Source organism: Giraffa tippelskirchi, chromosome X (genome assembly GCF_054371585.1).
Source record: "Giraffa tippelskirchi isolate mGirTip1 chromosome X, T2T-mGirTip1v1.2.pri, whole genome shotgun sequence".
Taxonomy (NCBI): Eukaryota; Metazoa; Chordata; class Mammalia; order Artiodactyla; family Giraffidae; genus Giraffa; species Giraffa tippelskirchi.
Genome location: NC_137289.1, coordinates 134596452 through 134610021, shown reverse-complemented (window position 1 = coordinate 134610021; position 13570 = coordinate 134596452). Strand labels below are relative to the sequence as shown.

Genomic DNA, 13570 nt, shown 5'->3' with positions numbered 1-13570 from the left:
TTCTACTTGATATTTCTATGATTTTGACTACTGTAAATGCCTAATACATGTGGAATAACACACTATTTATCTTTTTGTGACAGACACAGATCAAATGACTTCACTGGTGAATTCTACCATATATTTAAAGAAGAATTAACACCAATCCCTTTTCAAATGTTTCTCAAAAATCAAGAGGAGGGAAGACATAATTCCAAACTCATTTTTTGAATCCAGCACTACCCTGAAACTAAAGCCAAAGACACCATGAAAAGCAAAACTATAGGAATATAACCCTGGTGAATACAGTTGCAAAAGCCTCAATAAAATACAAAGTGAGTCCAACAGCAGATTAAAAGGATTATACAATGTAACCAAGAGGTATTTGCCCCATGGATGCAAGTATGGTTCAAAATATGAAAACCAATTAGTGTGACATATCATGTTAACAGAACAAAGGATTAAAATCATAAGATCATCTCAATAGATGCAAAAAAAAAGTGTTTGACAAAATAAGGAGCCCTTTCATAACAAAAACTCTCAAAAATTAGGAAAGGAGGGAAAATTCCTCAACATAATGAAGGTCATACATGAAAAGCCCACAGCTAGCATAACATTCAACTGTGAAAAACTGAAAGCTTTCCCTCTAAGATCGGACACAAGACAATGATGCATACCCACACCACTTTATTTTAACATAGTAGTGAACATCCTAGCCAGAGTAATTAAACAAGAAAAAGAAATAAAAGTACCCAAATCAGAAAGGAAGAAGTAAAACTGTTACTGTTTGTAGACAAATTCATATAAAAATTATTACAACTAGTAAACAAATTCAATAAAGGTGCAGGGTACAAAATCAAAATGCAAAAATTATACTAACTACGAGCTAGCTGAAAAGGAAATTAGGAAAATAATCCCCAAAACAATAGCACCAAAAATAATAAAATACTTAGGAATACATTTGATTCAAGAGTTGAAAGACTTGTATACTGAAAACTAAAAAGTAATTTGATGAAAGAAATTAAAGAAGATGCAAACAAATGGAATGGCATCTTCATATCCATAGGTTAGAAGACTTAACAGTGTTTAAATACACACTATCTGAAGTGATCTACATATTGAGTGCAATCTCCATAAAAACTCCAATGCTGTTCTTTTATAAAAACACATGTACACCCAAGGAGGATTCATGTCAATGTATGGCAAAACCACTACAATATTGCAAAGTAATTAGCCTTCAATTAAAATAAATAAATTTATATTAAAAAATAAATAAAAATAGAAAAATATTCTAAAATTCATATGGAACCATGAAAGAGCACAAACAGCCAAGTCAATCTTGGGAAAGTAAAACAAAGATGGAAGCATCACACTGCCTGATTTCAAAACATATAACAAGCTCACAGTAATCAACAAGGTACAGAACTGCCATAAACACAAACATGATTGTAGTTATTGTATCAGTTCAGTTCAGTTCAGGCGCTCAGTCATGTCTGACTCTTTGCAACCCCATGAATCGCAGCACGTCAGGCCTCCCTGTCCATCACCAACACCAAGAGTTTACTCAAACTAATGTCCATCAAGTCGGTGATGCCATCCAGCCATCTCATCCTCTGTCAACCCCTTCTCCTCCTGCTCCTAATCCTTCCCAGCAACAGGGTCTTTTCCAATGAGTCAACTCTTCGCATCAGGTGGCCAAAGTATTGGAGTTTCAGCTTCAACATCAGTCCCTACAATGAACACCCAGGGCTGATCTCCTTTAGGATGGACTGGTTGGATCTCCTTCCAGTCCAAGGGACTCTCAAGAGTCTTCTCCAACACCACAGATCAAAAGTATCAATTCTTCAGCGCTCAGCTTTCTTCACAGTCCAACTCTCACATGCATACATGACTACTGGAAAAACCATAGCCTTGACTAGAAGGACCTTTGCTGGCAAAGTAATGTCTCTGCTTTTTAATATGCTATCTAGGTTGGTCATAACTTTCCTTCCAAGGAGTAAGTGTCTTTTAATTTCATGGCTGCAATCACCATCTGCAGTGATTTTGGAGCCCCCAAAAATAAAGTCTGACACTGTTTCCACTGTTTCCCCATCTATTTGCCACAAAGTGATGGGACCAGATGCCATGATCTTAGTTTTCTGAGCGTTGAGCTTTAAGCCAACTTTTTCACTCTTGTCTTTCACTTTCATCAAGAGGCTCTTTAGTTCCTCTTCACTTTTTGCCATAATCTGAGGTTATTGATATTTCTCCTGGCAATCTTGATTGCAGCTTGTGTTTCTTCCAGCCCAACGTTTCTCATGATGTACTCTGCATAGAAGTTAAATAAGCAGAGTGACAGTATACAGCCTTGACGCACTCCTTTTCCTATTTGCAACCAGTCTGTTGTTCCATGTCCAGTTCTAACTGTTGCTTCCTGACCTGCATACAGGTTTCTCAAGAGGCAGGTCAGGTGGTCTGGTATTCCCATCTCTTTCAGGATTTTCCACAGTTTATTGTGATCCACACAGTCAAAGGCTTTGGTATAGTCAATAAAGCAGAAATAGATTTTTTTCTGGAACTCTCTTGCTTTTTTGATGACCCAGCGGATGTTGGTAATTTGATCTCTGGTTCCTCTGCCTTTTCTAAAACGAGCTGGAACATCTGGAAGTTTATGTTTCACATATTGTTGAAGCCTGGCTTGGAGAATTTTGAGCATTACTTTACTAGCGTGTGAGACGAGTGCAATTGTGTGGTAGTTTGAGCATTCTTTGGCATCGCCTTTCTTTGGGATTGGAATGAAAACTGACCTTTTCCAGTCCTGTGGCCACTGCTGAGTTTTCCAAATTTGCTGGCATATTGAGCGCAGCACTTTCACAGCATCATCTTTCAGGATTTGAAAGAGCTCAACTGGAATTCCATCACCTCCACTAGCTTTGTTCGTAGTGATGCTTCCAAAGGCCCACTTGAGTTCTCATTCCTGGATATCTGGTTCTAGGTGAGTGATCACCTAGTGATCATGGTTAACTGGGTCATGAAGATCTTTTTTGTATAGTTCTGTGTATTCTTGCCACCTCTTCTTAATATCTTCTGCTTCTGTTATGTCCATACCATTTCTGTCCTTTATCGAGCCCATCTTTGCATGAAATGTTCCCTTGGTATCTCTAATTTTCTTGAAGAGATCTCTAGTCTTTCCCATTCTGTTGTTTTCCTCTATTTCTTTGCATTGATCGCTGAGGAAGGCTTTCTTATCTCTCCTTGCTACTCTTTGGAACTCTGCATTCAAATGGGAATATCTTTCCTTTTCTCCTTTGCTTTTCGTTTGTCTTCTTTACACAGCTATTTGTAAGGCCTCCTCAGACAACGATTTTGCTTTTTTTACAATTTGCTATTTTGTAAGGATTTAGATAAATTACACATGTAAAGACATAGAATGATTTCTGATATAGTGTAAATAGACAGCAAGTGTTTGTTATTGTAGTCACAGACTTGTCACAAGGACTAAATTAGATTTTCAGTTGTTCTTTCATTCAAATTTGTCATTGAGCACCTACTATGTGTCGGGAACTGTTTTAATCTCTGTAAAGAAAACAGGAAATAAGAAAAGACAAATTCCTTTCTCTCATGGAGATCACCTTTGGAACAAACTTCCCTGGTACCATATTAGTATTTAAATGCTTCTCTCTTTCAATGCATGGAGATTCCTATTTAAATGGATTTAGGCTGCAATTCACCTTTGGGGTTACAAGAAATGAAGTAAGCTAGAGCTAATTATTACTCTACCCACAGATTTCTGCCACATATTAAACCATTTTCCAAATAATGACATGCTTCAATCTCACTCAGTATCATTATTGACACTTGCTCCTGTAAAATCTACCATACTATGCCTGATTCTCAAAATATATGCATGTTGACTCATCTTTCAGCTTAATTGTATGGTTTTATATTATTCAACAATTATGTTAAGGCTCATTATCCTATCTTTGGAGCAAAAATTAGGCTTGTATAAACTGACAATTAAATGTTCTAAAAGATACTGATGTAAAGAATACTCTCAATATCTTTGAAAAATTAAAGGAAATGGATAAATAACCTAAAAACTATAAATACCAAAAGTAACTCAAGAATAAATAGAAAATGGTCAAATACTAGTAACGTTTGAAGAAAGTGAACCGTAGAGGGGGAAATAAAAACAACACCAATTTCTATTTCATAAACGATAACAAGGCAAGATGATTCTACAGGCAAATCTTTACTGAATATTCAGGAAACGTTACAAGCCCTATCTTATACAAAAGTTTTAAAGAACAAAAATGAGAGAAAACTAATTACATCCTTTCTGTGGCTCATACAACCTTAATAGCAAAACTGAACAAGAACAGTAAGAGAAAAAATAATTATAAACATTGGTAAAAAATTCTAAATATACTTCCTGCAAAGGGAATTTGGGCAATGTGTTTAACTTCTTGAGAGGCTAAGACATCACAATTATTTGGGATTTCTTGTGCAAATAGGTACAATGAGCCTCCCCTCACTATGTGTTACTCTGGGCATGAAAGCAGGGCTTTTACAACCCTAGTGTTTTCTGGAGTGATCAGCCTATTTCAAAATAGCCCCTTAGAAGTAAACTGTCAAATCTAGGTATTGCTAGCCTCCTGCAGCTCCACAATTCAATTAAAGTCATCCCTCCCTATCTCCCAATGTTAGACTCTCTCATTTTTCCAGCCTGAATCAATTCCTAGAACTCTAACAGCTTATCTTCCTTAACCCAAATCCCAACTTCAAACCCTGATCCCAAATTCTGACCCACACAGTGCCATCAGTCTCTCAACCTAACATCAGTATCAGGTTTTCACACTGTAGACATACACAACATAAAAATGTCCACAAGGCTAAGCTTTCTTTCTATAAAAAAAAATGAGACAGAAACAAAAAAACAGGAAGAGAAATGAACCCAGAGGCCACTGGTAACTTTTTTTTTTTTTTTAAGGACTTGGTTTCCTAAAATCCTCCAGGCCAGGACTAATTTTTCAATATAACAAATGAACAAACTAATGTGAAAGTTGGTTTTCTTTTACAGAGGTTTTTCCTCACAGTTTCAAAATTTTGAAATCAACCAGGTTTTAGAGTAGCCCTTCAAAAGATTTTGATTTGAACGTTAAAATCTCCTGATTTAAAGAAGAAATATAATGGTCTATAGTTCTTATCTCTTGAACCCCATGCCAGTTAGAACAGATATTATTAGTTGGTTCCCTCCATATATTCTCATTCTCTTAATTTTTCAAAGTTTTCTTCAAGTATCTATCTACTCTGCTTCACAGGGCCATGTGTTTTGGTAACCAGCTCCTAAAGATGACTCTTGACTGGACTGATTCTGTAGTGGTGGCACCATTTTCTTTGCTTTGGACTTGTGGCATAATTCTGATCAGTTAAATCATGAGAGGAAGTCTTCTGGGTGGCAAAGAGAATGCAACTTTAGGGAAAGTGTTACTTGCTTTTTTAAAAGGAGAACAAAGAAGGCCAAGGGATGTTTCTCTGGACATTTTCATGTTTGGATGTGATGCTTACAACTGTGGGAGCCATGTTTCTGTTTTGAGGCAAATTAGCCTGAGGACCTCCTTGAAACAGGAAGGATGGCAAAAAGATATTGGAAAAAATGTGATCAGTAAAGGTGGTATTGAGATCCTGGAGCTGTCTTTTTGGTCTTCTTGAAATCAGTGAAATAAAACATTTCCCTACTTTTAAAATTTGAGTTTATTCCTGTTGTACCTGCCATCAAAGACAGTTACATCAAAACAGCAGTTTTAGAATAGAAATATTATTCTGCCTTCCTCTCTTCATCTGTGCATACAGATTACTGACTTAATGATACATATTTAGTTTTCATACAAGGATGTCTGATATAAAATATTTGGGTTTTCACTTAAGTGATTTTGTTTTCCTTCAACAATAGAAGCAAGAATAAGAACTTGATGTCCAGAAAGAAAGGCATGATTAATAACCCTGCCTGATGTTAGGCTATCTCCCCAAAGCAGGCCAGGGAAATTCCCTCTGGATAGTTCAGGTTTTATCTATTTCTTTCTCAGTAACTCATTATCAAAGACAGAATTCTTGATTAAAAAATAAAAATGGATTCTGCCATTAACAAGATCAGAGGTACTAACTAAAAATGACACCAGGAACATTCAAAGCAAATGAACACTATTTAGATGTATGGGTCACCAGAAAAATATGAATAAAGAAGAGTTTATTCTGTTTATTCATGTTTATTCCCAACTTTTAAAAAGTTATAATGTAAAACAAAACCACTAAAGTAAGATCAAATTTAGAGCCTGCAGAAGACTATCTTTTTTTCATCTTGGCTTAGAACACTAAATCAAAAATGACAATTACTTGTGCCTGCGCTTATCTCAAAGACAGCCAAGTAATGTGATTGAATGTAAGCTTATTCACTCTCATGAATGTAAATCCAAGATTTAGAGATACTGTACTGTCTTGTGCATTTGTATCCTCTTAAGGTGGTAGTCTGCTCAATTTCACAAATTTGTGCCTAATATCTACAACATTTGAGTTTCTGTGCTAAGTTTTTGAGGGGCAGAGAGCAGGATAGAAACAAGGCAAAGACAAACAAGGTGATTGATGGGTGAGAAAGGTGGTTCTAAGCTGTCTGCAAAGTTCATTAGAGTGTTAGTTTCTGATGCTCTTTAAAATTGTATCTAAAGAAGACATCAAAGGGCAGAAAGAGGTAAAAAGCTATCCTCAGCAGAGGAAGGAGGAAAATAATCCAAGAAAAGACAGAGTTTGAACCTGGGAAAAATATTTAGAGTTCCAGTAAGTAAAAACTTGAGTCAGGTATTTTCCTGTTTGAGGAAACAGGTGAAAGATTACATTTGGAAAAAAAATATACATTGTCAGGAAACTTCTTAAAACCTAACGCCTCATCTGCATCCCAAACCAGAATCTCTAAGGGGTGGAGGGGGGAAGCAGGCAACAGAATTTTACAAAAGCCTGAGCGATTCCATTGTGAGGGGCAAGACCCCGATTCTTTTCACTCTAAGGACTTCCCTGCTCCAGCCTCCACTATCTCCTGGGCGTTTATCACCCACTGCTCCTGTCACTCAGTGTGCTCCACACACATGGGCTTGCTTTCTGCTTCAGAATTATCTTTTATTTCCTTTTCTCAAAGCATCAAATGTGCTTCTCCCCTCTGCCTAAAGTGTTTTCCCTCTGGGACTCAAATATCAATGCTGAAAGCATTCTTAATTTCGGAATCAAAATTAAATCCTGCTGTTAAATACCCAGAGTTTCCCATTCAGTCGTGTCTGACTCTTTGCGACCCTACGGACTGTAGCCCACCAGGCTCCTCTGTCCATGCGATTTTCCAGGCAGGAATATTGTAATGGGTTGCCATCCCTCCTCCAGGGATCTTCCCGACCCATGGATCGAACCTGTGTCTCTTATGTCTCCTGCATTGGCAGGCAGGTTCTTTACCACTAGTGCCACCTGGGAAGCCTCAGTACTGAGCACAATTTACCACTATAAGTGCAGTTGTATGATTGCTGGTTCTCGGTTTCTTTTTTGACCTAACTATAAAAAACGTAAAAAAGTGGGGAGTATGTGAGTTTCACCCACTCTTCCCTCACCAGTTGCTAAAACCATGACTAGCGGATAGCAGGAGTTGCAACAAAACTTATGGGGTTAATTAATACATTAATGAACATAAGAAGGAATGAACTGACTATTTTAGGGGACTTGAGAAGATATGCAAGCTATTAATTATAGAATACATGAAGAATCTCCATCAGAGAGAATGTCCCTGTTCTTATATAGCAACACTGCCTACTCACTACCTACTTCTTCACTCTCTCCTTTATTTTTCTTCACTGCAGATAACACCACTGAAATAAATATATATTTATGTTTATATATGTGTATGTATACACACACACACACACACACACACAGGCACAGAGAGAGAGAAAAAAAGGAATAGACTGTTTCAGTTGGAAAAGACTACCACTTTAAGAGGAGACAAATGCACATGACAGTATATCCATCTCTCTTTCTCATTTATTTATGTAACATCCTATTAGAACTTCGGGCTTCCCTGTGGCTCAGCTGGTAAACTATCCACCTGCAACGTGGGAGGCCTAGGTTAGATCCCTGGGTTGGGAAGATTCGCTGGAGAAGGGAACAGCTACCCACTCCAGTATTCTCGCCTGGAGAATCCCATGGACTGTATAGTCCATGGGGTCACAAAGAGTAGGACACAACTGAGCAACTTTCACTTCACATTAGAACTTTGAGTCCTACAAGAAAAGATCTTGTCTTTCTGTTCACTGCTGTATCTTTAGTATCCAGAAAAGTGCCTGGTACATATTACGTTCTCAGTAAGTATTTATCAAATACATTATGTGGTGTCGGGGGCGTGTATATTTATGAGGATGAGTGACCAACCATCCAGGTTTGCCTGGAACTGATATGAGACTTTCATTCTTAAAACCTGGAAAATCCAGGCAAACTGGTATGAACTGGTCAGTTTAGACTGTGAGTATGTTATGAGGGGCTGGGAGATTTAACTAGGGAAAAAAGGAAGGATCCAGAATAAAGCCAGGCTATGCAGAACTGCAGACAGTTTTGGACTTGCCTGTATTTATGTGTTTGGGGGGAGGAGGTTGATTAGACTACAGGAATAGGATACAGGACAAATTTGATTAGATGAGTAGGGTGAGGGGAGAGGTTCTCTTGAGGAAATTTTTTCAATAGCGCAAGAAATGATAATGAGGATCCAAGCATGAGAAAGGGGCTAGAATGCACAGGGGATGCACTGAGAGAATACATAAGCAATGACTGAAGGTCAAGGCTAAAGGAGAGAAAACGGCCTGATGAGTAACTCCACCCTTCTGTGATTGGGCTGGGAAGGGCAGTGAGATTTGGCAGCGTTGCAGAACACAGTATGATACCCATAGTTCTGGGAGGCTTGGTGATTTATCTGAGCTCTGAAAAATTGGAAGTGTCACACTGGCAATGTTAAAGAGTGACTCAGGTAACTGAGCAAGGCTGGGTAGAGATTTCCTTAGCAGCATTCACTTATCTCTTCACAATACATTGATTCTGAGAAAGATATGCCTACTGAGCATGTGGGCTTTTTTCCCTCTATGGTGCTGATTTATTCAAAGCAATTTTCCAATGCCATTTCTGAAACAACTGAAATTTATCTTTTTTTTTTTTTTGTAAAAAGGAGGAGGATTATCTATATGCCAGATATATTCAAAGACACTACTGAAAAATGTCTTATCTAAGAAGGTTATTTGGTTGCTTGAATACTTTCAGATGTCCTATTCTTATGCACTACAACTTCAAATATAGGTGTGTGTGTGAGTGTGTGTGTATGAGAGAGAAGGGAAGGGAAAGAAATCCTCTGTTCACAAGAATTGATTCAGGTTGTGTGGCTAGTTTGTCTGCTGCTGTCTTCCTCCCTTTCCAATTACTTTCCTCTCAAAGTTGAAATGTTTAGTTGAGAAAAATGACATTTCTATGTAAGAAATTAAAGATATTGTGTGTGTATGTATGTGTGTGTGTGTATATACATATATATATATATATATATATATATATATATATATACATGTATACCTATGTATGTATATCTGAAAAGAGAAATGGAGAAGACATGTAATATTTGAGTTTACACCATAAGGTAGATCACATTAATGACTCCAATTCGTCTTCCCTCTTTGATTCCAGGCCACTGTTCACGTGACTTCATCTTCCCTCTGTTAAAGTCTTTTTCCCCACCCCTTTATTTTACATTAGACCCTATGACTTCTTCCGGCCAAAGAAATGATAGCAGAATTTATGCATGCAGACTCTAGACAAGCTCCTTATAATTCAGCTTATTCTCTTGCACTTCTGCTATTATGAGAAAACATGCCCAGGTAAGCATGCTGACCTCAGGAAGGAGATGAAAGACATATGGTACAGAGTTGCCCCAGAAAAATTATAATAGTTATTATATCAGCCAACCTATTTCCTAACCTCAGACATGTGACAAAAAAATGCTTATTATCACATGCTATTAAGATATTTGTGGTTGGTTGTTATGCTGCATATTGCTGTAATATTTGACCAATCAAGAAAGTATAGTGGTTTTAAGAGTGAGTTAATAATCTGAATCAACCAAATAAAAAATACTAACTCTAGATGTTTACAATTCATATAAAAGAACAGAAGAAGAAGCAGTAATCTACTTTTGTTTTCATGTATCAACTGTGCTTTATAGAAATACAGGTAAATTCCAAAATATTTCCTGACAGCTTAGAGCATTACAATTTCAATTCACCTGGAGGAAAAGTTATAGAAAAGGTTTTTGTGAAGGAATGCAATTTTAAAAAGAAAATAGAAAAGAAAAAGGAAATAGGATGTTTGATAGCAAAATGCCTAAGAGCCAGTTCCCCATACATAATTAATTTGCTTACCAGGGATGTGTCAACAAAATCATTGTTTCCATGTCAGCTAGGAATTTCCTTTTCTTCCTTCCCTTTTCCTGCTTTCGAAGTTGATCTCACTAGAATATGGGTACCCGCAGGGTCATGAATTTCCACTAAGTCACTTAAGTCTGGTATGTGTCAATAAAATCTGAAAGTGACAAAAATAAAAGCAGTGATGACTGAAGGGAAAAGCAGGTGGTAAAAATGAAGACAAAGCTCCACTTGATTACCAGACCCCATTTCTTTTCATCCGTGCTCCTAAGTTGCCCTGTATATTTCCACTTTATTCTCCCCAACCCCCACCCCCCGCTTTGTTTCTAGTTTGACCCTTATTCTTCTACACCTTACCCTTAAGTCCATATCTCAGACATGGAAGCCATCTCAAGAGGCTTAGAAATGAGATGAGTTCACCACCTATTGTAGTTGGTGCTGATGCATTTTTGAAATAGAACTCAAATTTACTTTCCTATCAGTTGGATTCAGTTCAGTTGCTCAGTCATGTCTGACTCTTTGAACACCATGGACTACAGCATGCCAGGCTTCCCTGTCCATCACCAAATCCCAGAGTTTACTCAAATTCATGTCAATTGAGTCGGTGATGCCATCCAACCATCTCATCTTCTGTCATCCCCTTCTCCTCCTGTCTTCAATATTTCCCACCATCAGGGTCTTTTCAAATGAGGCAGTTCTTCACATCAGGTGGCCAAAGGATTGGAGTTTCAGCTTCAGCATCAGTCCTTCCGATGAATATTCAGGACTGATTTCCTTTAGGATGGATTGGTTGGATCTCTTGGCAAGAATCCAAGGGACTCTCAAGAGTCTTCTCCAACACCACAGTTCAAAAGCATCAATTCTTTGGCACTCACCTTTCTTTATAGTCCAACTCTCACATCCATACATGACTACTGGAAAAACTATAGCTTTGACTAGATGGACCTTTGTTGGCAAAGTAATGTCTCTGCTTTTTAATATGCTGTCTAAGTTGGTCATAACTTTTCTTCCAAGGTGCAAGCGTCTTTTAATTTCATGGGTAGAGGCACTATCTGCAGTGATTTTGGAGCCCAAAAAAATAAAGTCTGTCACGTTTCCATTGCTTCCCCATCTATTGGCCATGAAGTGATGGGACCAGATGCCATGATCTTAGTTTTCTGAATGTTGAGTTTTAAGCCAACTTTTTTCACTCTCCTCTTTCAATTTCATCAAGAGGCTCTTTAGTTCTTCTTCAGTTTCTGCCATAAGGGTGGTGTCATCTGTGTATCTGAGGTTACTGATATTTCTCCCAGCAATCTTGACTCCATCTTGTGCTTCATCCAGCCCAGCATTTCTCATGACATACTCTGCATATAAGTTAAATAAGCAGGGTGACAATATACAGCCTTGATGTACTCCTTTCCTGATTTGGAATCAATCTGTTGTTCCATGTCCAGTTCTAACTGTTGCTTCCTGACCTGTCTGCAGATTTCTCAGGAGGCAGGTAAGGTGGTCTGGTATTCCCATCTCTCTAAGAATGTTCCACAGTTTGCTGTGATCCACACAGTCAAAGCTTTGGCATAGTCAATAAAGCACATGTTTTTCTGGAACTCTCTTGCTTTTTTGATGATCCAGCAGATGTTGGCAATTTGATCTCTGGTTCCTCTGCCTTTTCTAAATCCAGCTTGAACATCTGGAAGTTCACGGTTCAAGTACTGTTAAAGCCTGGCTTGGAGAATTTTGAGCATTACTTTGGTAGCGTGTGAGACGAGTGCAATTGTGCGGTAGTTTGAACATTCTTTGGCATTGCTTTTCTTAGGGATTTAAATGTAAACTGACCTTTTCCAGTGTTGTGGCCACTGCTGAGTTTTCCAAATTTTCTGGCATATTGAGTGCAGCACTTTCACAGTATCATCTCTCAGGATTTGAAATAGCTCAACTGGAATTCCATCACCTCCACTAGCTTTGTTCATAGTGATGATTCCTAAGGCCCACTTGACTTTGCATTCCAGGATGTCTGACTCTAGGTGAGTGATCACTCCATCGTGATTATCTGGGCCTTTGCTTTCCTATAGTTTTTGGCTATTTGACTATCTAATAGCCAAATCCATAAACTATTTGGCTATTGTGCCTGAAGTCAGAAATCCAGAATGTATACAAATACCACATTGACCTTCAGATATATTGTTTCTGATATGGTATGAAAATGGAATGCAGATTAATACAAAAACAAAAGTAAAAGCTGAGAAAAATAAAAGCTCTCTGGGAAGATCTAGGTTATTCACATTCCCAAATAGACTGAGAAGTTCCTAGAGGGTCACATGTACCCCAGTTTCAAGTACATGGGATTTTCCAATGATACACAATTACTTGAATGTTGAGATGTTATTTTTGTGAGGATGGCCTTTAATCTCTACCCTGAATCTTAGCAGATACATTATTATAATTACTTGATTGGCTATGGTTGCAAGCTACATAACATGAACAATAAGAAATGTTTTTCTTTGTAAATCCAGAATATACACTGGCTTCTATTTAAATACAAGCATTATATGAGGATGTTAATTGAAATCTAAAAATGGACAAAGTATTCTTGTGTTATTCTTATTTCCCTATGCATTCTATTGGAGATTAGGGAATACACCAAGTTCAAAATTTTTGTCAGCTCCAATTAAATTGGCATTAGTGATATTCATATTTATGAAAGTGAAGTCTCTTACTACAGCTATCATATTTTACTGCCTCTCCTTACATTTAGCTGAATATCAGTATGCAGCTGATAGACTCTACTGTCAAACGTGCATTTCAATGAAAGCCTTAAAAACTAAGAGAAATTGACAAAGACAAGCCCATTTTGTAGGTCCATGACATACCCACCTTTTTAGAACCCTGTTTTCAGACTCAACTGGGATCTAAACTATGAGTTAGAATGCAAGGGTACCATAACCAGTTAGTCCACAATATAAGGTTTATGTTAGGGACTTCCAATTCTAAGTTGTTTTAGTGAAAATTATTCTTGCTTACTGTGAACTCTGCTAATATGCCAATATAAAATTAAATCTTCTTATGCATGAGGGAAGATACTAACAAAAGTTACAATGCCATACAATGCCACAGACCTAGAGTTTTCTGAGTTCAAAGCCATTTTATGC

General features: G+C 37.6%; 1 long non-coding RNA gene across 1 annotated transcript in view; it reads right to left on the bottom strand.

Annotated features, from left to right (window-relative positions):
* The window catches only part of LOC145537167 (uncharacterized), a 966757-nt gene that overhangs the window by 348931 nt on the left and 604256 nt on the right, over positions 1 to 13570 (bottom strand). Inside the window, exon 5 of the long non-coding RNA XR_014076245.1 lies at positions 10437 to 10596. This is a non-coding gene — a long non-coding RNA (uncharacterized LOC145537167). The remainder of the gene's footprint in view (positions 1 to 10436; positions 10597 to 13570) is intronic.